This window comes from Cheilinus undulatus, linkage group 4 (genome assembly GCF_018320785.1).
Source record: "Cheilinus undulatus linkage group 4, ASM1832078v1, whole genome shotgun sequence".
NCBI classification, from domain to species: Eukaryota; Metazoa; Chordata; class Actinopteri; order Labriformes; family Labridae; genus Cheilinus; species Cheilinus undulatus.
This window is the reverse complement of record NC_054868.1, coordinates 12,279,950-12,306,322: the sequence shown is the minus strand read 5'-3', so window position 1 is coordinate 12,306,322 and position 26,373 is coordinate 12,279,950. Positions and strand designations below refer to the sequence as shown.

Genomic DNA, 26,373 nt, shown 5'->3' with positions numbered 1-26,373 from the left:
CAATTTTTTTTAAAGATTTGTTTTTGGCCTTTTTGCCTTTATTTGATAGGACAGTGGATAGAGTCGGAGACAGGGTGGAGAGCGGGGAGAGACATGCAGGAAATCGAGCCACGAGCCGGATTCGAACCCGGGTCACCTGCGTACATGGTGTGCGCCTTAACCACTCGACACTGGCGCGCCATTTTTTAGACAATTTTTTATTATTTTCTTGAGAGTCAGAAGTTTACATACATTTCATTAGTATTTGGTAGCATTGCCTTTAAACTGTATGACTTGGGTCAAACGTTTTAGATATGCTTCCACAAGCTTCTCACAATAGTTTGCAGGAATTTTGGCCCATGCCTCCTGGCAGAACTGGTGTAACTGAGCCAAGTTTGTAGACCGCTTTGCTCGCACATGCCTTTTCAGCTCTGCCCATAAATTTTTAATGGGATTGAGATCAGGGCTTTGTGATGGCCACTCCAAAACATTGACTTTGTTATCCTTAAGCCACTTTGTAACCAGTTTGGCAGTATGCTAAGGGTCATTGTCCATTTGGAAAACCCATTTGCGCCCAAGCTTTAACTTCCTGGCTGATGTCTTGAGATGTTGCTTCAGTATTTCCACATAATATTCTTTCCTCATGATGCCATCTATTTTGTGAAGTGCACCAGTCCCTCCTGCAGCAAAACAACCCCACAACATGATGCTGCCACCCCCATGTTTCACAGTTGAGATGGTGTTCTCAGGCTTGCAAGCTTCCCCCTTTTTTCTCCAAATGTAACAATGGTCATTATGGCCAAAAAGTTCAATTTCAGTTTAGTCAGACCACAGAACATGTCTCCAAAAATTAAGATCTTTGTCCCTGTGTGCATTTGCAAACTGTAATCTGGCTTTTTTATGTTTCTTTTGGAGTAATGGCTTCTTCCTGGGAGAGGGGCCTTTCAGCCCATGTCGGTACAGGACTCGTTTGACTGTTGAACTTACCGGCTTCAGCCAGCATCTTCACAAGGTCTTTTGCTTTTGTTCTTGGATTGAGATGCACTTTTTGGACCAAAGCACGTCTGTTTCCTTCCTGAGCGGTATGATGGCTGGACATTCCCATGGTGTTTATACTTGCATATAATTGTTTGAACAGATGAACATGGCACCTTCAGGCATCTGGAAATTGCACACAAGGATGAACCAGACTTGTGCAAGTCCACAATTCTCTTCCTGATATCTTGGCTGATTTCTTTTGATTTTCCCATGATGTTACACAAAGAAGCAGTGTGTTTCAGGTGTGCCTTAAAATACATCCACAGGTGTGCCTCTAATTAACTCAAATGTTGTCAATAAACCTATCAGAGGCTTCCAAAGACATGACATCATCATCTGGGCTTTCCCAAATTGTTTAAAGGCATAGTAATCTTAGTGTATGTAAACTTCTGACTTTGAAGAAAGTAATAAAAATTGTCTAAAAAAAACCCTTTTGTCATTATTCTGGTATTTAGCAAATAGAAATAATTTTGGTAATCCTAACTGACCAAAAACAGGAAAAGTTTAATCTGATTTAATGTTAGACGGTGAGAAAAAAAAGTGTGTGTGCCTTTTTATATAGTGTATGTAAACTTCTGGTTTCAACTGTATCTTCCGATTGACCTTTCTAACAAGACAGCAAACAGCTAACCGGTTGTATGTCAAACAGTGAAAACATGAACAAACATTACAGCTCCACATTTAGTACACACTATGTTTCAATGTTGGTTCGTGTAAGCTGGGACAGCAGAGTGTGCACAGAACACCTGGTCCAGTCTGGTCCAATTGAGGTGTGTACATGAATCTCCAACCATGTTATCTAGGTGTGTTAGTCCAACTAAGGAATTCAATTGAGTGTAACTTCAGTCAGGCTAACGTGGGTACGTGCCTTTTAAAGTCAAATCTTAGTCAGACTAACAATAATTTTTCTAACTGCATGTAAACACAATGTCAGTGCAAATGTGGTGTGAATGGGTAAATGTGATCTGCAGATTAAGAAGGGATTTTTACCAAAAACAGCAAATATCTGATTCTTGGTATGGAAAGGTAAAGGTTGACTGATTATTGAGGTCGATATTTGGCATTTGGCCGAATATTAGTATCAGCATTTTACTTTGCAGATAAATAAAATCAGTTAATCAAAAAAGTGTGCAGCTTTATTTCCTCTGCTAAGTGTGTCTTCCTCTCTGGCTTGGTTTTCTCTCCATAATATCAACAAATGTTCTTTGTACAACACAATCTGACTGGCTAGATATCGAATGAGTTCTAGCCTATTGACATTTAAGCCTGGGTGCCACTGACACAATGAGCATATGACATCACTTCCTGTTGTCCAGCTGCAACTGTGTTGTTCTGTGCTGTCTCTTACACTGGTAGAGCTTGGGCTAAATAGTTTATTTTCCTTCATTTTTCTGATCACACAATTTTACTTTTGCCATATTAAGTACATAATAAATACATATTGGTTGCAAATGTTGGTTATCAGTCTCAGGAACTACTAGTAATCAGTGTGGGCCCTGAAAAACTGATATCAGTCGACCCCTACTGAAAAACTAAATCTAATCCCACAGACTATACTGCATGACACCTTGTGTTCAGCTGTAGGGTCTGTTCTCCAGCCAGTTATCCATATAGGAGGGCTGCGCTGACTGCTATCTGTTGACCAAGGTGCACCTGTACTGGTAAGAACTTCATACAACCCCACTGCAAGAAACTCAAACTCTCCCTGCAAGAGTGTGACCATTTTTGCCAACAGTTCATTGCCCAAAAGAATGCCAATTATGTTAGCCATCTAACTCCAGAGCTGCATAGTCGCAGACTTAGGTGATCTGCGAAATAACATTTGCAATGATGTTTGTATGCAAGTTATTTAAATACTGCAAAGGCTGAAGTTCGCAAACTAGAATAATTAAGTTCCTTTTTTTTCTATAAGATGCACTCAATTTCTCGGCTGTCGGTGTCATCTAGCTCACCAAGATGCTGCTTTGGTAAGTCTCAGTCAGCAGACAGGTTAAACAAATTACAAGTGATCCCCCTATTTCCCTGTAGTGGTAATGCTACATCCACACTGATTTAGACAGTAAGTAGATGGCAAAGTGGTTTTCAAAGCTCAGGCTTGAGAAAAACATCTGATAAGGAAGGCGTGAAGAACAAACTTTCAACACCTAACAGAGTTCTCTGTTGGATCAGTGTATAAATCCTGGTGTGAAATGTTCAGTATGTAACTAAGCTGTGGGCATATTGAACCGATTAACAAAGTCCAATGCAAAGGCACAAATTCTGTTTCGTGATGGTGCATGTGTGTCATTTTTTCATAAACCCCATCTGATAAGAGTCCTTGCGGAATGTTTAGCTTCAGATTTTAAGGATTGCATGGACTGCCCCCCTTCCTAAACACACCTCTACTCTCTCAACCCTCCCTCTAACCTCCACCCGCTTCTCCACACAATCACTGCTCCACTTTTTTCTCTCCCGTCTTCCTCCCACTCTCTGCCTTTATAGTTCACATCCGGTGTGACGAGTCAAAGAGCGGTCATCAATTGTATACGTGTGTGAGAGTCTGCGGTGTGCATGGGGAGGTAAAGACAGTATTATTGAGGGTATAAAGGAAAGAAGAGAGATGGGTCAATTACTACAGGAAATGGAGAGCTATAGAGTGTGTGTGTTCATGCACAGGGGTGGGGGAAGGCATGGTCGTCATTACTTCCTTCCTTCAGGGTCCTTTTTTACGCATCTATAAAACAGTCGAGCTGCCTCAAGGCCCCCCCTCCCTCCCTGTTACCTCCCTGTCAACCTTCCAGCTCAGCCGTCCTCTGTCCCACCCCTGAGTGAGTTACCTTCTTTAACCCCACACACACACACCAACACAAAAAACAGAACTTTAACACATGTTAAAGCTCTGTATGACTCTGACCCACTGTTCCCTGTATAGTTCACATGAAAGACGGACTAATTCACATTCATGTTCTGTAGATGGTTCAACAAGTGGACTTACTACACAACAATGATGCAGAGAGGTAGAAAGATATAACCTAGACCCTTAGAAGGGCTGAAAGATTTTGAAAATATCTGTGATTAATTTCTGACTCATATTGCAAAGTCAATGAATTGTATTGAAGGGAATGAGCTTTTTTTTTTTTAAATCATTCTCATTTAAAAGAAAAGAAAAATGGAAGCAAAAATAAGGAAAGAAGGATTTTTTGGCAAACTATCGTAAAAAAAAAATTGATGCATCAATGTTTGCATGATGTGGCAAGCATATCATCTCTGCTGCAAAAGTTGTATTAAACTAGTATTTTGACACATATTTCAGATTAAAGACATATTGCACCTTTTGCAATCTGAAAAATGCATCAGGCAATTTAATCGAAGTTTTGATGAACTGCTCAGCATTAACCCCTACAAACACAGATACTACACAACAGCACAAAAACAGCTAATGCAAAATGTGATATACCCCGCCCAAATTTCAAAGGAATAGCTCCAGGTTTTGGACCTAAACCTTTTTTTGCAGAAGAAGTAATGGCTCTTACACATGCAATGGATCTTGGGTGCAAAATATGCATGCCCCTTCTGTGATTCACATGCAATTATTTTAAATACAGAGGCAGAGTCAAGGGTGTTATTCCAACAAGTGACAAAGGTGTAATGGAGTGAATGACTTGGTGTTACTTGTGCTTCCAGCTTCCACAACACTGCAACTCAATGTAGCTTTGCACGCTATGAGGCTGATATTATGGATGTAATATCTTAGTGCAAAGATTCCTGATAGCTTAAGTTCATCACAGTGATGAGAACTGCAATACTTCAGACTTCCACAACTCTCAAGTCTTTCAGCTGAAATAAAGCTACATCTAGCAACTTTAACTAGCATACAGACTTGGAACAATACTGAAGCACTGGTTATAGTCAGAACAGTTTGTTCCTGGTGATTCACTCGATTGGTCAAATTACTGAGGCATTTATTGGCTATTTTTCCAGCTGACAGACAGCCCTGATAGTGAAGACTGGAGGAATCAAGCTTAGTGGAAACTAGACCTGTACTCTAAGTACATAACTATGCCTCATCAACAGTGATAGCTGAGGCTGAAAGCATAACGCTTTCAGATTGTTCATCTGTCCACTTGCACGGCACACTTGTTGTGCCATACACAGGACGACTACTGGCATCATTCTAACATCACGTCTCGGCTTCCATACTTTGGTCCTATCAGTGCTCAAACAGCAACCATCCTGTTCCAACCCAAGTCCTAACAGTTTGAGATACCGATGCCCCTAAAATCTAAATTAAGACAGTTTAGCAAAAAACACAGGGCAAAGTGAAGGTGGCTGACACACAACCATGTCCATTCATGACCAGATAAGACACTCATAGTGTTGGCAAAGGTGCTACACAGCTACCACACACAAACAACCCCTGTCTCCTTTCAAAGCCTCAACAAGTTCCAGTAGCCCGATGAATGAGGGTAGAAGGATAACTCAGATTAAACTGGTTCAAAGGTCTGGTTGCCATGGTGACAACAACCACAGTAATAGGGAGACTTGAAAGTATTTACAGTACACTTGTCAACCTGCATGTGGGTGTGGATGGAATTGTACAGACATGCGCAAATGTCAACATGTGCAAATAAGCCAAATATCAGATTGAATTAACATAAACAACTACAAGAGATCTCAGAGACATGAAACAATGAAAGGCTTTTGTGTTTGTGTGTTTGTGTACGTGTGTGTGTTTAGGTTTAAGCAATACAAGAGAGAAAAAGCGAAAAAAAACATACAAGCATAAAGAAATCAGAAGTTGCTGGTCTGCAGAAGTGAAGTTTCCTGTGAAGTTTATGACCACTATTTATTCTGTAGGAATATTTTTATGAGCAGACGAGCTCATATGGTTTGTATCTTGTGTTCCAGTGGTGTTCACTACAGTTGGATTGGATGAGGTCATGAAGAATGATTTCTGCTGACTGAAAGTCAAGCACTGTGCCAAAACTGACAGAGAAGAAGAGAACCACAAGTCTATGTCATTATTTGATGAAAAAATAAAATAGAAGTCATAGTAATAGCATCTTAAAAATCCAATATACACAATCCAAATACACAATGTCATCATTTTAAAGCAAACTTTTGACCACTGAGGTCTTTAACTCTAAAGTTGTGAATGTTTGTCAAAGATACTGAAACCTTTGCAAACAATCTTCAGATGTCCGTCTTCCCGGATTTGTCACATTCCTGTGTGACGACTATTTAAAGGCACCATTGAAGCTTATTTTTAAATTCATCATGAAACTACTGCACAAGTAAAGCATAACCGCACTTTTAGGAGTGGAACAGCCAAACAGCCATATCAGGTGTCAGTGCTGAAATCAAGGTAAAGAACTCATACTGGTAAAACATTGCAGATTCTATACTCACGATTATTTTACAGCACCATGTTAGCCTCTTATTAGCTGAGTATTTGAAGTCGTTCATTCACTCTTCTGCTTATCCTGGTTTGGGTCGCGGTGGCAGCAGGTGAAGTTAGTCACTCCAGAAGTCCCTCTACCCTGCAACTTTTTTCCACTTCTTCCTAAAAGATTCTGAGATGCTCCCAGGCTAGGTGGGAAATATAATCCCCTCCAGTGAGTTCTAGGCCTCCCCCAGGGTCTCCTTCCAGTCAGACGTGCCCAGAAGACCTCCACAGGGAGGCGACCAGGAGGCATCCTGAATAGATGTCCAAACCACCTCAGCTGGCTCCTTTCAACACAAAAGAGCAGTGGCTCTACTCCCAGATCCCCCAGGATGTTGAGCTCCTCACCTTATCTTTAAGACTGAGCCTGGCCACCCTCCTGGGAAATCTCATCTTGACCATTTGTAGCCATGATCTCATGCTTTCAGTCATTACCATGCTGTTGCATGGTAAGTGACTATTCTTTAGGCCAATTAGTGAGCTGTGGTGTGTCTACATTACAGGTTGGGTGTTGGGGACTGTTTCCAATTTTTGATAATGGAAATGTAAATAATCACTATGCTGTATGAAACAAGGTTATTATACTGAAACTAACTAAATAACTAAAAGTTAAATTTGAAAATCATTTTAGTTAACCGAAACTAAGTAAAAACAAAGCTTTACAAAAACAAAAACAAATTTTAATCTTTGCCACAATCATACTGACTGCCACCTACACTTAAGTCTGGGGAGTGTAAAATGGCCTGAATTGATTGGTTAAGACTTCACACAGTGGTAGTTTTATTTCTGGAGTTGTATTAAAACATCATACTTAAATAAATAAAATTATGAGTGAAAAGTTGCCTGTTTGAATATGTTTTTAAAAATGTTTGGTATCACTCAGCTCTGCCAAAAAACAAACACTGAAACTAACAATAACTAAACTAAAACAAAGCATTTTTGCAAAAAAAAAAAAAAAAAACTCAACTAAACTAACAAACTAAACTGAAATTGAACACATTAGTGAAAATGTAAAAAAAATAAAAACTAATGAAAAATCCCAAACTATTGCAACATTGGTACCAAACTGAACCAGATCCCTCGGTGGAAACAACCAACATATTGGACATAGTCTGAAAAAAGTGGTATCAGTGCATCCCTAATAAATATCACATTCTGTCAAAATAAATCAATAAAACATCAACCTTAGATTACACATGGAAAGTTTTGTGAGCATGTGTGCAATATGGCTGTCAAAAATTTTTAAATTTAGATAGCAAGTACTTTCAATCAATTCTGTCTATATTAATCTAACAGTAAATGGGCTTGAGCTTGCATTGCTCTTTACTAGTCATCTGACCTCTCAAAGCACTTTAGACTGCAGGTCACACCTACCTATTCACTCCCTTTCAGTCCATATTCACACTCTGTTGGCAGTGTGTGAATGCTATGGAGAACTGGCCACACAATTAATGAATAATAGCATAAAAAAGAGCCAAACCATTTAGGAATAACATCTGTTTAAAAAAAAATTGAATACTAGAGGAAGGGATCCATCACAATATGCACTCAAACTCCTGCCTATACCACCTAACCTTGGACATATGTTTGCAACATGTTGGTTCTGAATGTTTGCCACCGTATTTGTGCAATTTAGACACTGTGCATTTGTTTGCTTGCAATTCTTAATAACTGAAAGCAAGAAACTGAGTGATAGGGAACCTACCTTTAAATTTTGAATGCCTTTACTCAGATAGGACAGTGGAGTCAGAAAGTGGAGTGGGAGTGGGACATGACAAACAGGTGAGGAGCTACAAGTTGCATTTGAACCTTCTTGGTATCATATAACTGCAGTGTTCAATAGTTTGCTCATGTGACTTTACTGAACGTTTTGGGTACCCATCCAATACTTTACGTACAGCTGACTGCCTCAGATTTAGCAGCCAAAATCTCACATTCCTGCTCATTAAATTCATATTCTTAATTGGCCATCTGCTTTAATGGTAGATGAAAAACGATCATTGGTTGCCTTCTGAAGAGCAGAAGAGATGAAAAGCCCACTATTACATAACAAAAGTCAGAGGGATCCAGAGTTTGTGTTGGTGTGTGTATGAATGTCACTGTTTGTATCTGTAGTCTGTGTGCACCAAAACAAATGACTCAGACTGTGTACTTAAGGGGGCCTCCATGTGTTTACACTAGCACACATACTATACATGCAGGTGGACACTATATTGTTGTAAAGAACTACCCACTGTCACACTGTGTGTGTTTGCAAGTGTGTCTGTGGACCAGTGTCTTTAGTAGACTTGTGGTAATCCTCTTAGCGTATGCTGCTTGAAGCTCAGAGCGCATTATGTAACCCTGCTAATCCAGCACCGCATCAAGACAGACAGCAAAAGACCACAACCCATGCTCCCTTACACACACACACAAAATAACCCCACACACACAACACAAATAAACAATAGAGAGAAAGTCCTAGAGTCAGAGACAAATAATGTCACTGGACGTTAAATCTCAGGGTCATTGATGAACAAACAGTCCTCTCTCATATTCTAACCAACAAGTGAGATGGAATATGACATAACTAGATTGTAATTACAGTGTGATCCTGTAAACCAGAGGGCTTTTAGTGCTGATGTCCTGATTGAAGCTCAGACAGGCTGTCCACGCTGACCTCGTCATCATATTCCTCTATCTACCTGATAACCTCAACATCCAACCAAAAAAGAGAGACAGAACTCTCATTCTTTCCTCCCACTCTCCATTCTGTTACCAGGGCAACAGCGGCCATCTTGCCGTGCCCCATCTGTCTTGGGTACACATCACAGGCCGGTCATAAATGTGGAATGACAGTCTGAGAGGGGAAGCAGAGAGGTCGAGACAGAGAAAGAAGAAGACGATGAAATAAGAGGTCGTCTCTCCAGGTTCAACAACTAAAAGATGACGACAAGGATGTGCCGTCTTTGATGACCTTGAGTTTTACTTCACTTTGTTAGCTTACAGCTGTTAGCTAATTCAACAGTAATTAAGAAACAATATAAGGATACATTTACGTGTGTCTTCAAATCACCCAATACATGATCATGTCAGACCCAAAAGGTCTAAGAAAAGCTCTGATTGTTTCAGACTTACAGGCTTTGTTGTAAATCAAATCTGCATCACTTTATTCATTTAAAGCTGCAATAAGGGCGTAGGCGGCACGAGATCTTGTCACAACCCTGTGTCTGAGTGGTGAATTAAGGAAGTCACCTATGGCATAACCCTACCCAAATCCAGGAGGCAGTAATGCTGCTACTGAACAGCAAATGAAGAAGAGACCAAAAACATAAAGAAGACCCCCCTTCTTTTATTCAGTAGTGTTTGGAAACTTAGTGTGCCACAGGCGACATATCAGCGAATATCAAACAGCATCATCAAGTAGTTCCAACTGTAGCATGACAAAAGCCAACAGGTTTTCGGTCCATCAACTTACTCCAATAGTTTTTGTAAATAAAAGCATCATAAAAGCACTATAAACTGTAAATAAAGTACAGTTTATGCCTTCTGGTTCAGCCCTTTCCATAAAGGGTCCATGCTGCAGTTATAACTCATACAACCCTGCTTTCAAAACACCTGAACAATTCCTTCAAGAACCACTGAAAATGTGAAATTTGCATTTTTCTGAGAGCATTTCCAATACTGAATTTTGTTTTTAATGCTTGTTTTGTTTCGTATTCTGCCCTCAAATGAAATTCAATTTGCTGTAATGGATGGTTTGCATTAAAATGAGGACCTTGCTTGAAACCAATGAAATCCATCTGTTGACAAAGAGCTGGATCAGTCCAACATAAAATTTAACGGTGTGAAAATCAAAATCACAAGGTAATCAACTCCACACACACGTAAGCAAATCAACTGTAGCCATAATGGAGGCTGAGGTGACCTCACATGGCTGGGTAGCTGAAGAGGACGAGACAAAGTGGTTTCACTCAGCCTGCGAAGACACTTAGACACAATCCTGTTGGTGCTGAGTGCATGTGAGGCGACACTGGACAGAGAGGCTGAAGGAAATGTGGAGGAAGAAGGTCTGTGTAATATGGTCTAAAGATCATATCACTGCCCTTTACAGTAACTGTATTATATCACGGTATTACAAAATTTAAAAGAGCATTTAAATGCATATTCACTTTCTACAACGCACCCTTCCTCCCCCTAAAACAAACCTGTGTTGGCAGCCTGGACTCATATCTGAGCGGAAGTGCAAAAATGATCTGATAGGTCTCTCCATGTTCACTTCTTTGTAACTGCACTGGTAGTTTTAAGTTTCCCTTCTGCAAAGGCATGATTGGGTGACGTTCAGTTAGTTACCTGGCTGCTTGTAATGCAAGAGTAAAACTTGTGGCTCACTGGACTCGGACTGAGCGGTTGACTGTCACTTATCACTTTGTAATGCCAATGGTGGCATTGGTAAAGCCTCGCATGGGCATCATAACACAAAGCAGTGATCTGTGGCTGAAATCTTACCAGTGACAGTATTGATATCGATTTACCATCCCACCACTAGCACTGGATGCAAGACAACCTAAAACAAACAAATGCAGCTTGTGTTACAGCCCCAGATGGGCCAACAGAGATGCTGCAAAGCAAACATACTTGCAGTATGTTGCTGTGATTACAGCTATGAAGCTCAGAGAGGAAAGGGCACACCTGAGTTTCCGTTAGCCGGTAATTGCCGGTCAGTGGCCGGTAAAAAGGGCGGATGTCCGGCAAATAAAAATATAACCTGTCAAAATGTCCGGTAGAAAACATGCAAATGATCAGATAAGTAAATACTGAATACTTGCATATTATATTTTGTGTAACCTAGAAGATATTTTGCGAGAATGTGTTAATATAAACCAAAAGTTGCCTAATCTTACTACATCACTGTCCTGCAGTGCTGGGATTGTTTATCTCCTCAGACAGCAAGCACATGGCTAATTACGTATGCACGATGACGCCAAAGCAAAAGGATCTCTCTGCTGCAGATGCTCAGTACTGCTGGAGACTCTGCAGGGAAAGTTTGACCAGAGCTTTCTCGTAAAGCAGAATTTTAATCTAAGTGAGGTTTTCCCGGTTGACCAAAGGCTTAATATCATCAGCGGTATGGAGGGATTTTGAGTATTTCATCGCTGCGAGTAACGAAGAGGCTGAAAAGAAGGGAACTATAGCTGAGCGGCTGAAACACTGATGCAGCAGAGAGAGAGGCCTATGCCGGCTAATTAGCAGAAGTAGTCTTGGATAAGCAGTCAATGAGAGGAGGACTGGACCGGGCTATCTGCTGTGGGGCTTTTGTCCTTCGGGACTAGTTCAAATAAACCAGGATGGTTGGATTTACTGGTTTAGCAGACGCTACAGTGATATCATCATTAGGACTGATATTAGCAACTGACGGTGAGACTCATTTTTCATTTGAAATGTAGAGTTTTAACACAGTGTCCAGTTAACAGAGCACTGGGGAGTTATGTTTAGATGCTGGTGGAGGATGGTATTTGGCTGTTGTAAGCTGCTAATAGTAGCAGCCAGTGTGCTAACAGGCTAACGGTGCCAATGTGAAGCTAACGTTTATCAGTTTAACGTGGGCATATATTGTTTAACTGACTGCGTGTGTAAGGAAAAGCTCACAGCCTTTATTTTGATACTTCAAACCACTTACACAAAGTAAAATAAGATAAAGTCTTTGTGCAGTCGGTTCTAGGGTCTAATCATGTGTCTGTAATAATGGTAATAATTACTCAGGTTTATTGTTGGCTTGGTTTCTACTGTCTCGGTTTTGAGTCAGGTCTGGAAATAAAAACGTGTCCTCTCTCCCTTTTAGTGCAGACCTGTTTGTATCAATACATCACAGAATATCTGATTTATTTATTTTGCTGCTGTTAATGCAGCAAAATAATGTTAAAGCAAATGTCCGGTAGTTGTTCTAAATGGCTGGAATTTTTGAGGACTGCTGGTCATTTTGACCGAGGACAATAAAGTCTAGCAGAAACGGTGGGGCACACGTCAATGACTGGACTCAGATTGAGCTGTTGTCTGTCATATATCACTCAACTAAGCCAACAGTTGCAATGGTTGACCTCACATATGCACTACAGCAAGGTTATAATAGTATAAAGTTTTTATTTTTATTTCGTTTTCACTTTTTTCAATTTCACTTTAGTTTTAATTAGTTTTACTGCTGGTTTGTTAGTTTAGTTTTTACTTTGCAAAAATGCTTTGTTTCAGTTTTGTTTTTATTAATTTAAGTGTTAGTTTTAGTTTTTTCAGAGAGATGTCAGGGCTGAGGGAACGTTGTCCATTTTTTTAAAGTATAGTAAAACAGGCTACTCTACACTTTTCATTGTATTTGTTTAAAGATGATCTTTGAATACAACTCCAGAGATAAAACTGCCACTGTATGAAGTGTTAACCAATCAATTCAAGAAATTTTACTCTCCCTAGCCTCTGATGTAGGTGCCAGTCAATATGGTTATATCAAAGACTAAAACTAAGGATATTTTGTCTCTATTATTATTTTATTTTAGTTAGTTTTGTAAGCGCACATTACAGTTTTAGTTAGTTTTTGTTTTTTTGGTAAAGCTTAGCTTCTATGTAGTTTCAATTAACTAAAATGATTTTTGAATTTTAGTGTTAGTTATTTAGTTAGTTTTAGTTAACTATAATAACCATGCAAAGGCAAAGACCCAAAGAAAAAAGGAAAAGGAGAGAAAAAGAGGAGAGAAAAAGATCGGAAGTGCATACATGAACAAAAACAACAGCCATGAAGTAGGCAGGTCAAGTGAAAGCAAGATTGTGTTGCTGTTGTCCTTTACTAGGTTGACTCTTATGTTTCCATTCATGCACAAATACGTGCGATATGATGAGGATATGATGAGTCACTTTCTTGAACACAGTTGCACACACCTCCATAAATATAGTTTAATGGCACGCAAAATCACAGCAGGTCCACTCCTTTCTCTGCAACCAGACAAGCACTAATTTATGACAAATCACTGTATTTTTTCTCTACTGTGGCATTTCCACACATGGCCTTTCTACCAAAGCCCTTGAGCAAAGAAACCGATCAGTTTTAAAGAGAACTGTACCCCCCCCCCGGTTCCTTTTTCCCTTCTCTCTGCTGGCCCTATGCACATGAACACGAGCGCCTTGGCTTCCTTCTTTTAACATTTTCTCAGAATTTTGTCATCCTAAAGAGCACTAATTACAGGCTTAAACATGTGGGCAACTCTAGAGCGCACACACATATATATGCACTCCCACCCTCCAGACTCAGTCAGCAAGTGAACATAATTAGAGACTTCAGTCGGCTCTGAAAGAGTGGGAGAAGATGTGTTAGAGAAGAGGAGATTAGAAGACATGAAAAGTTTATCTAAGCAGCAGTTGGGGATCAGGGTGGAACTTCACACTAACTTCACCAAAGTTTTACGTGTTTAGGCCTTTTAACTGCTACGTTAACATTTTTACCCTTTTACTCTAGTCAACTAGCAAGGAAACCTGATTTATGCCCACCAAAAAAGTGGTTAAAACCATGAAAAAAGGCATTGAAACTTTATATTAACCGGTTGAACTAAAGCAACAGTAAGTCGCCACAGTAGCTTGTGATTCAGCGTCGGCTCCCCTTTTGAGTTGAACAGTAAGATCTCAGCCTGTCATTACATGCTATCAGTTACCTGACACGCACAGCAACACAACATTCACATCAGTGTGTGAAGAGTGTGTGTCCTCTGGGAAGCAGAGGATGAGGAGTAGAGGACATGAGAAGAAAAGTCCTGGTTGAACTTTTCTGCAGAATTCTAGATATGATATCACACAAGGAAAAGGAGTTTTATAAAGCAGGAACCCTCCTCAGAATATCAACCGCCCTTCAAGTTGATTAAAATAAAATATAGACATGTATTTCAGCCAATCAGCTGTAATTTTGTCTCTGACAGCCAATCTCTCTGTGCAAGACATCAAAACATGACCCCTCCAGACAGATCTGGAAACATGTTATTCTCCACAATGTTTTTGCTGCCCTTTATCCATTTGCATTTCCAGTTAACCCATGTCTAAGACCACCATGAATCAATAACCATAAAGTCCCAAACTCGGGCCTTTTGGTCTTTGGGGCCGAAAACCCCCTTTAAAAGAAAAAAAATCAGGACGACCTACCCTGAAAATTCCCTGACTTGCTTGCTCACTCTTGTTGCTCACAGTTTTCCTGCAGTTTGCAGAAATTCAGTGAAAGGGTGGAGAAGGGGGGAATTGAATGAGGCTAGCAGGAAAATTTCGGGGGAGGGGGGATGCTGTCTGTATATGAAACTCACCAAGGTAAATTCAGGACATTTTCAAGAGTTTCTCAGTTGTTAAGATATCAGTTGTTTTTATATTTTGAAAAAACAATAAAAATAGCAAAAATTCATGAAAAATGATTCTTTTGAAATAAATCTTTCTAAACACCTTGTGGTCAATTTCCCCATCTCATTTAGATTCATTAACTCTACAAATTTATCAGCTCCCACTTGACATCAAGATGACATTTCTATCTTGAATAGTAGCCTACACTTTGTGTGGCCTGAAATTCTTCACTTTACCTCATTTCAGCGAGAACACAATTGCTATCCTTCCATATTTGGGTTAGCTGGGTACTGAATTAACAGCATGTTTACCTTCTGGTATCTGACGTGGAAAATCAGATACCACTTGATATTCACTTGGTATCTCAAGTGAATATTTATCAACTTGATGACTGACTGATCACTGATTGATAACTGATAGTTCTCAGCATGTGATTGGACAAGATATGGACAAACCAGAAGGTTGCAAAAGACATCCTGGGAGCTGGACCTGGCTTCTGACCAAAATTGAGGTCATGCCTTGACTTTTCAACTCTTTCTGGTGTGGCACTAACAATGAATAACCTTTTACTCTAAAAAATCTCTGATATGATCAGTTCCATGTGTTGTTCAAGGTCCAATACTTTGTTACAGTGTGTTCAAGTGTATTCAAGTGTATGGGTGTCTAGAAAGCTTAGTTGTATAGGTGCAGAAAGTAAGCAACAGCGACTTTTACTACCTACAGGTGTATCTCATAAAAATTAGAATATCAAGTAGAAGTTCACTTTTTACCATGATTTAAATCAGAAAGTTACATTTCCATATATTCTACATTACACTCACATCAAATAAACATTTCTAGACTTTTTGTTTTAATCATGATGATTACAGCTTACAATTCACAAATATAATAAAATCCACTATCTCAAAATATTTGAATATTGTGGAAAAGTCCAGTTTGCAAAGTTTTCCTGAGCCTTTATTCTCTCACTGTGGTTCAGTACACACAACCACAATCATGGAGAAGACTGCTGACCTGAAAAATGTCCAGGAGACAATCATTGACACCCTCCACAGACTGACTGGCTCCATATCACATCACATAGAGTAATTTGTGCAATGGCAAAAACATGTTTTATTAACAAAAAAGGTGTTTTTGTGCTTCTCCTGAAATTTGTAGCATGGGTTTTATGATCATTACAGGTTGGGGGGGGGGTTTCTACTGTAAGCCAGTGTACACAAAAGTTGCTCTTGCTGAAGGGATTAGCAGTAGAAAAGTGAAAGTGTTATCAGATTTGTGCCACAGTTCTTTATTAGAACAAGATCAAATAGCTACACACTCTTCTCTGGACAGAGAAGACATTTTCTTCCTCTGACTAGCCTCAGCATAGGCTTTATCCATACTAAGCTCCACTGTTTATGCACTACAGCAGAGCTTGCCTGTCGAGCTGACGTTACTCCTAGACTGAGCGGTGTACAATCTAATTCTGTATTTTTGCCCTGATTGGTCTTCTTGGTCAAGTACTGTTATCTGGGTGTTTTTAAAATAGTATTGATAAATACTGTCAAAACGGCAGATGTAAGAAAATGAAGCACATAGAATTAGGCAGGGCAGGGTGGAAGGCATCATTCTGTGAGAAATGTTGTAGTTGATCTCTGTTTTTGTGTAGAGGGGAAATAATTCTGATAGAACTAGGACTAGAAAGCACTTCTTCAGAGCAGCTGACGCATAATCAGTTATCAGAGCGTCCTTGAATGCACCACTAGGAAGGAGCTTTCAAACAGTCTCTGTTTGCAGCTGCAATATCACATGATGACAATCAAAAATAACAGAAGAGTCACATGAAGGATTAACTTGGTTGGAGAAAGATACTGACCCTAACTGTCCTGTTTTGAAGGAAGGAGCCAGAAAACTAATGTGTCAATTTCACTCTGTACCAAATGGTTTATTTCTGGGCTTTACTACATTTTCTTAACAATTTGTAGGATTTTTAAAAACTTTCAAGCAACTCCATCTCATCAAACTATCCTCTGTTGATCCCCCTCTCTGTCTGTTTGTGTCTCTGCCTCTATTTTTAGCTCTCTCTTTCGCAGATTAGGGGCCTATTTATAGACCCCTTATGCTGTCCAATAAGAGGCCTCTCTGCGGGAGAATGGCAGCGTCACAAGGATTCACACACCTCCCACTTGGCTCAGAGCCCAACCTCCCTTTTCCCTTCCCCAGTCCATCCCACTCTCTCTCTCTCTCTGTCTCTCAACTCTTTTCCTTTCTCCTCCCATCCCATTTCACTGTTCTCCTCCCCTCCCTCATTTAACCCCCTCCTCCATCCACACAGGGTGGCTCTTGGCCTGGAGCCCACAGCTTCAGTGGAAACTTTACACACAGGAAAGAGGCTCTCGTGTCAACCCCCCTACAGCCTGACAGCATGTGTGTTTAAAAACTGTGTCCTACTTACAAAAAGAAACAGTAAAGAATCGGTAATGACTACATATCCACAATGAGCCGACTAAAATAACCATAAACACCACAGTCCCCTGGTGCACTGAGCAGACTGCACACACAGAGGCATACAGATGGACATACACAGGTTTGTTTTCTTCTTAACTTTTTCCCCCTTAAAAAAAGAGGACATTACATAATTCTCAAAACACTTCCTCTGTGAGCTGAGAGCACTCTGGCGTTTTATCAGACACACACAAACACGCACATACACACTTGACATATCCAAGCAGACAGGCAGCCTGTTCGGGCTGTCTGCATCACAGTCGCTATGACAACGACGGGAGAACAATCCACAAAAACAGCCACTCGGGAGGAGGGGGTGAGAGAGAGAGAGACACACATAAACAGACAAAGCCAGAGAGCAAGAGAGAGACAGACAGACAGAAACAGAGGGAGAGAGATGGAGACAGAGAAAGGGAGAGAGAGAGAGAGAGAGAGAGAGAGAGAGAGAGAGAGAGAGAGAGAGAGAGAGTGAGTGCTAATGGGAGGCTCATGCGTACGTGCAGCTGTGCCAGATCGGGCTGTGTGCCATTTCTTTGCCGGATCCCAGAGTCTGTTTCCTTAACCTGCCCTCTTCAGGAAAGAAAGATTCTCACAAATAAAGGAGTCTCATTGCATTTGCTACATTTCCTTCTCTTTGTGTCTTTATTGGTATGGAAAATGTCTGTTGCATTCCCAAAGCAGTGTTCAAATAAGCTAATAAAGGTCACATTTGGCAGAAAAAAAGTGTTATTATTGATAAATGTATCAAAATCTGAGTTTAAATTTAAAATTACTATTATTTAACATATACATTTTCGTAAATGTGTAGGCAGTACAGTTCATGGTGGTGTGGTGTTTTAGGCTCTTTGCTATCACATCAGCTGACATAATTTGCTGCAGCATTTGCACACCATTGCACTTCATCCAGCACATATAGATGGCTCTGTTCAATGTTCATCCTGGTGAACTGTTTTTGTTTGAAAGCACTTGTTCCTGATGTCCTTGTATAAAAGGCAGGTTGTTAGAAAGTGCAGTTCTGTTTCTACCTCCTGTTGGCTGCAGTGGGTGCACAGTCTTTCCTTTTCAGGGATCCAGCTTTGTCTGTGGTGTCCCCTCTTGATGGCCAGGTTGTACTCACTGAGTCTGTACAAACTCAAACATTTCCTGAGCCATAGATCAGTCAGAGTGCAACTGCAGATTTCCTATTATTTGTATTTTTCATGTGATTGTGTCAAAACATAGTAACATCAACACAAAAATGTCATGATACATATTTCAAAACTTTTGAGTAACTATTTAAATCTAAAGCTCAGTAGGTTAGCTAAATACAATTAGAACTAACAGTTGCTGGACCTGTCAGTTCCAATTGTATTATAAGACACATCTAATGAATAAATATTGATTACTGACAGGACGACTTTAAAGAAGACTTGGATAAAAATTGGATGAAATGAAAGAATGAGTAATCAATTTTCAACCTTCAGATTGTGCAAAAGAAATTGTTACATTAAGGGTGCACGTGGCCAAAAATAGCAGCATACATAAATACCAATAAAATACTTAAAATAATTTAGATATTCAATTCAATTAAAAAACTTTATTACAGACTCTAGGTCCAGAGAATAAAAAAGAACAAAAACAAAACAAAACAGATATGTTTTTGATTAATTTATTTATTTATTTTTTGCATCATTTTTTTTTAAATCAAGATCAGACCAGATGATAAATATCAAATATAACTAATTCTGGAAAATTAAACCCTATAAATTCCAATTTTAGTTCAAATCCCTGATCCCTGTAATGTAAAAAACACAAAAATTAAATATTTGTTTATACACTACATGCATCATGAATTTCATTGAAGGGGATTATTATGAGCAACAACATTGATTTTTAAGCACTGATATTTTTTAGACATATATTTTCATAAATTGTTACTATTGTGTCCCTGTAGGAAACCACGAAAAAAGCATGCAAAACTGAAAATTTGAGGCCATGACTGCATTGGGGATGGTGTAGACTGTAAACAAGACTCTGGGTTCAACCCACTGCAGGGGCCCCAGCAGAGACAGCAGAGGACACTCTACACAAGTCCCAGAGGAACTCAATTAATTTTCAGTTGTATGTAAAGGGACTGTGTACAATAGAAACATAAATGTTACCATTTAATCCAATGTACCCGAGTGAGCTTAACACTAATTCACATCTGCACATCTGCTAAGCAGTAGTTGCACAACCTCAGAACTAAATGGGTGAAAAACACGGCAAATGATGGGAGTGAAATCACCAATATGGAGGTTGTTGAAGAAGTGCCAGTTCCCTTCCTGAGTCTACAATGGTGCCCTTGAGCAAGGCGTCAAACACCCTGCAGCTCAGGGGTTAGCCCCCTACACCCTCACTCTGACAAGGCCTATTTTTAAGTTTTGTGTAAAATTATGTCAATTTTGGCTTTTTACCTCCCCCAAGGAGGTTATGTGATCGGGTGGGTTTGTTTGTTTGTTTGTTTGTTTGTTTGTTTGTTTGTTTGTTAGCAACATAACTCTAAAAGTTGTGGACGGATTTTGATGAAATTTTCAGGAAATGTCAGAACTGATTAGATTTTTTGGACTGATCCGAATCACTGTCTGGATTCAGGATCTTTTTTAAAGGATTCTGTACTATTCGGAGATAGGGCTAATGGCGGAGGTCTACACTCTTACCACTTTACACCAGGAGATGGCGGACATGAGTAACTTCAATCCCAGCAGCATTTTTGGGTGTGTTTCTATTCAAAGTTTTGGAATTTATGGAGTTTTAAAGATGCACGCCCAGTCGAGGAGACGAGTCTAAGCGTAACAGAGAGAAAGACAGTGAATTGTAGCAAGAATACTCACAATGCTGGGAGGAATAGAGGAATATTCACCCTCTGCCATGACTTCCAGTCGTCCGGTAAGACCATGGTTGAGACTGTCAGTGCATCTGTTGGCACCGGCAGGCAATGCTTCCGCCATGACAGTCCACACGTAGTGAAGCCAATGCTTTGCCTCTCTGTGTTTCCACCCCCTCAAGGAGGGATCAATTGGTGAATGCCGTGGTGGGGGGCACATGGGGATGGATCCAGGAATTTTTTAAAGGATGCTTCACTATTGGGAGATAGGGCTAATGGCGGAGGTCTGCGCTATCCAAGTGCCTTTCTAGTTTCTTCTGTTTTTTGTGTTGTGCCAATGCACATAAATGAAATAAACATGTGTATACCAAAAACATATGTAATTGCAACAATTTCTGGGAGAAATGGTGTATTTTCTGAAAAAATTCCAGGGGTGCCAATACTTTTGTCCATGACTGTATTTGAGGTATGTCCAGCAGTGGAGGCATCCATTAGAGGGCTTTCAGTACAAATAAACCCAACTCTGTATGGTTTGGCTCTAAAGGAACCATCAGTCAGTCAGTCAGACACAGACAGAGCCATCTGTAGGTCTGTCCTCAGCTGTCAGCCAAATAAGGAAATGTGTCATCATCACCAGCAAGAGAATATTAAGAAACAGGCACCTTCAAGGCACATTAAGATGGCTAAAATCAACTACTGTACCATCAATGATGTTCCTCCATGCCTTTGCCATGTCTGAAACCACAGAAGTTTGGTATTTAGTCTAAGCCGCCATCACAGAGTAGGCATTGAACAGTCCTGCCATCTCACCTACAGGGTCCGTTCCCAGAGCCGATCCAACAGCTTCAGACATACAGCCATGTAAGAGACGATCTGTGTGTGTGTGTGTGTGTCTGAATACCGAAAGCAGCTTATATTTGCAAATACTATACTGTTTTTTTGAAAGCCCGTTGGCTTAGCACATATGTTTAATGAACTGGAAAAGCAATGGTGTGGAAAATACACTCCTAATGTTTTGAAATACTCAGTAAATGTACAAAGCAAAAATTAGGACTTTCCTTCTCTCCAGGGGCCCTCCATTGGCTGACAGTTTGGATCCTCAAGGGGCTCTCGCTTTGTGCAGCAGTCATTATCTATCCATTAAAAAACTCAATGGCTCTTTAACTGTCAACAAGCCAAAAATAAAACAAGAATCCCATACTTGAACAGAGGAAAAAATGACAATTACAGACCTTGAAAAGAGCATAATCACTGCTCTTCCCTGCTTTCATTGGAAGTGCCGCCTTTTCAAACTGTTACAACTTTTTACACAAAACAGAGGAGAGACTTCTAGGGCTTTATCGCTAAAGGGTTTCAGCTGAGCTTTAAGCTGCTAACTCCACAAAGCTCACTTCACAAAATTCATACAACGTCTGACCCAAATCTGCTCAAAATCTTTAGGGAAATGTAGTTTTTCTTGGCTATTTTTGCTACTCCGCACTCTTCTTGTAAGTCCCAGTGCTTTACATGACACACTGAAGTGAACCGTTTGTGACAGCAGAGAGCAGGGTAAACATCTGCATGATCTTGTCTCCTCAACAGAGCCCACAGTATGTGCTCGAGGAGACAGGAAGGTGAAAACAGACAGAAGAGAAGAGAGAGTGGTATGGAGAGCAGAGGCTGACAAGATATTGGGGATATGGAAAGGCTGACAAGTAAAAAGAGTTTAGGATGAGGGAAGGGGGTGAAAATGTGAGGCCAAAAGGTGAAGAAAAAATAGAAGGAATCAAAGAAGAAGTGTAAGTCAAGGAAAAGAAGTATGGGAAGCAGAGCCAGGGCTCAGAAAGTGTAAGAGACACAGACAATTAACTACTAGCAGAAACATGACTACAATGACATCACTATTGGCATCAGGCTAATAAGAGAAAGTAACATTATAGCATCAGCCTAGTGAACATAAATGTCAGTAATGTCAAATAAGGTGATTTACCTCGAGGGCACTCACAGAGAAACTTGCATTTGCTATGAAAAAATGCTGTTTTAAAGGTCTTAAATAACGACATTTCAAGCTTTCAAACTTTCCTTGTACAAAGTGTGCACTACACTGATAACTAAAGATGTTCCAATTTCATTTTTCCCTGCAATACATATTCTGACGCCAAAGCGTTGGGTATCTGCCAATACTGAGATGGAATTTGATTCCAGTGCAAACTTTTTCAACCGACTTTATGGAAAACTGGCACATTATTTTAACCCTACGGTTAACTCAGAACATGGCTCAACAAACAGAACCTTAATGCACAGGCTCTGTGATGCATAAAGATGTTTTTCCTGCTAATTATTGAGAGTTTTTTTTGCCAAATATTAAAATAACAATGACAAAGGGCCACATCATAGGCTCTCTATCTCTCTGTCTCTCCATTATGAGCTATTTGGGCTTTCTTCATAATGATCTGTGTGTTTAAGCATGCAGGCTTTGATACAGCATGATAGAGAAGTGGCAACCAGCCCGTCACAAAGCATTCTGGGAAGTCAATATGGCCGTTAACATCCAAGCTAGTAGTAATAAATCATCAACAACAGAATAAAAAAGGAAGAAAAAGTAGGGCTGACAAAAAAAATATTTTAACTGCATTTAAGTGCATTATTTTTCATTTTAAACCATTTTGGTCTTATTTTGGAATTTTCTACAGTCAAACTAAGGGTAACTGACTTCCTGTGTGGATATGGACCTGCTTTTAGAGGTAGATTGAGGATTAGAACATGAACTAACACAGAAAAAGGATCTTGTTATGGACTGAAAATGTAATAAGAGAACATTAAAAAAGTCCAGATCACTTCTGACTCGTCCACTGAGCTGCCTGTGAGTGTTTTAAAGTAAAATGAGACATTAAGGAGCAGTGGTGGACTTATTTTGCATCTCTGTGGCTGTAGGGAGATGCCTACATGCCTTTACCGAAGTGTGTTGAGCAGGATAATAAAGCATGTAATTAATCTTGATTAAAAAAAAAAAAATTGTGCACTAATTGTGGACCTTAGTCAGTAATCACAATAAACTTGATTAATCTGGACAGCCCTAATAAAAAGAATTTCAAAATCTGATCTAAGGGTATGAATTTAATCTTTCAAATGTCATCGAAGTTCCAGGCTCAGTAGAAACACTTCCATCAGGGCTAGGAAGGCATGGAGGGAATCAGTGAAATGATGCAACTAGAAGAAAAAGTAAGGGGCTAAGATATTTGGTTCAAAAGTAAGCTTTTAATAACCTGTACCACTTTTGTTTTAGGAAAGTTTTAAACAAAACTCTATCAGATCACTGCATAAATAAATGTACTCACAGACACCAATACCCATATTTTTAGTAGTATCAGACGTCTTTTCAATACTTGTATTGGAATCACAACAACACTACTGAATACCACAGAGAATTTGTGAAGGAGAGCATTTATTCAGCTGTGGCATCCATGAAGTAACATACCCTTCTGCTCTCTTGGCCAGGATTAAGATTGGCTTTGTGACATGAAATGCATAACACAAACACAAAGAAAACATGTCTTATTGACAAGGATACTGGTTCCCATATTGTCCAAGCAAAAATTGAACTCTTCTTCAAAACTAAAGCTTTAGCAGGTTATAATTGTCATCAATATTACCTTAGAACCACACAATAACACCTCAAGCATCTGCACTGTGGTTGAGCATGGCCACTATTTCAAGGAGGAATGCAGCAACACAACAGCCATCAATGTCTGTTTACATTCTCTGCATCGTGATCATGACAAGGCTCTTAAAGGTCAAGGCAAACATTTATCGCAGCAGATGAAAACAGAGCAGACTAGTGTGATTGTGTTAAATACAAAGATTAGGTTAGCGAAAAGGGAAAAAGTGGGAGCTAACCCTGCAGAGATTTGCCATCTGCCCCCAGTGTCTCTAAACTTAAAGCAATTTGCTTTCTGTAATGTTGTAACAGCCAAAATCATAACAAAGCATGTTCGTTAGTGAGAGTATTTTTCCCACTTAGGGCCACACTAATGACTATAAGTCCTAATGCTAAGCTAAAATTAGCTAGACCACAGCTGGCTGTTGTTTCAAATCAACCTCACAGACATTAGTCTTATCCCCTTCTCATACAACTTCAACAGAGCCAAATGCTAAAATATCATGTTAATTGTTTAATAAATCAAACTGTGCACTGAATTCTTACTCACACACTGTTATTGGTTGGGGTTAAATAATAACTACACCTTCACTTTTTCTTTCAACCCCATGAATGTTCTCCCTTGTGAAAGTCCTGTGGTGTCCTCTATCTGTCCCTGGCTGCCACTGTGAGCAGACAATATTGGTCCATCAACATACAACATCACCTCATTTCCTAGAGGTGGGCAAAAACCTGTTTCAACACCATTACCTGCGGTATCACATTCTGTCACGACATGGGTTTTTACCATCACGAGTGGTTTGCATTTGGTTCCAATGATCTGATGAGACAATGCCAGTGCCACTGATGGTTCAACTGACCAGCAAGGGGGGCCAGGCGGTATACATCTTGTATGTGTTTTCTGCATCTCTAATACAACAAGCAAACCAGCTGAAGATGTGTCTGAACCAATGACTTCCTCGTCATAAGTCCAGAATTATATAAAGAGTTGGTAGGGCTGGGCAATATGGCCTGAAGTTTTTATCCCTGCAGTTTTTGTTTTGTTGCTCTGTGAGGTGAGTGTATAACACATTATTTCCAGGTGCTACAACCCCTCTGCTCTCTCAAACAAGCCTGTAATGAACTCATGTCTGCACATAACATAGAAATAATTTCATTAGTTTCTCTGTGTTCACCTCATTGTTACCGCACCTGTAAATTTAAGTTTCATTTCTCTCCTGCTGAGGTGTGTCAAGCTGCTACTCTGAACACCACATTTCCTGATGCAGGCGTTCACAAAAAAACAAATAACTGTGGACTTTTATTGTAAAAAACTCCTCAGAAATGTAGTTTATCATTGATCTAACTTGGCTTTGAGTGTGAACACACCTTTAAACAGCTGGTTTAGCTGTTATCATGCAAACTGCTGCACTGGGCTCAAGACCATCCAACACGTTCAATGGCAGCTCACAGTTTGTGTTAAAGCCCCAGCCAGGCTGACAGAGATGCTCTGCAAAGTGAGTGCTGCTGCTGGTAGACAGCTGCCCGTAAGTGTTGGGGCAAAACATGCTGATGATGATTGGATTCAGGCATCAGACTGTTTCTATATTGTTACCGGTTTACCGCCCACCACTAGATAAAGTCTTAAGCTCTGATTCATTACCAAGGGAGCAGATAAAGATTATATAACTCCCTCTTCATCACTAACTGTAGCATTAGATCTGATAAATTCATTTTTTTTTCTGTCAAGCTCTTTACAAGGAAAGTCCCTGCTTATTTAGTTGTTGAAATGTTATTATGAAACAGCCATACCAGGAAATATTCTATTTTCAGTAGCGGCTTTACACAACTACACAAGAGAAAAACAAACCTCAAAACCACCCATTCAGTCGCAGCTACAACATCTACTATATGGACAAAAGTATTTGGTCACACCTGTTAATTACTGAATTTAGGTGTTTCGATCACACCTGTTGCCATAGGTGTATAAAATCAAGCACCTTGCCATGCAAATGGCAGATGGGAGAATGTTACCTGCCTGACTACACTGTGCCAACTCTGAGCTTCGGTGGAGAAGGGATAATGGTATGGGACTTCCTGGGCCCCTTATCTCCAGTGAAAGGCAATCTTAAATCTTCACCATACTAAGGCATCCAGGATAATACTATGCTTCTAACTTTGTAGCAACAGTTTGGGGAAGGTCTTTTTCATTCCAACATGACTGTGCCCAGTGCACAAAGCAGAACTACAAAGACATGGTTTGATGACACCAATCCCATCGAGCATCTTTGGGATGAACTGGAACGGAGATTGCAAGATAGGCCTTCTCATCCGACAGCAATGTCTGATCTCATAAATGCTCTGCAGAACGAATGGACAGAAATTCCCACAAAAACAATCCAAAATCTTGTGGAAAGGCCTTCCTAGAAGAGTGGAAGCTATAGCTGCTAAAGAGGGGGCAACACCATAGTAAAGTACATGTGTTTGAATACAGTGTCATTACAGTCCCTGTTAGTGCAATAGTCATACTCTATACCCATTTAAAACACAAAGTGACAAACAGATTTATCTTTCTCTGGTGTCATGCAAAGATACGCATACATTTTAGGTCCTATTGCCCACCTCTACCCTTCACATGCTGGAAGGCTGAGC

The 26,373-nt window shown here is 40.0% G+C and overlaps 1 protein-coding gene across 1 annotated transcript in view; it reads right to left on the bottom strand.

Moving 5' to 3' along the window:
* The window catches only part of maml3 (mastermind-like transcriptional coactivator 3), a 178,210-nt gene that overhangs the window by 130,362 nt on the left and 21,475 nt on the right, over nt 1-26,373 (bottom strand). The window lies entirely within an intron of this gene.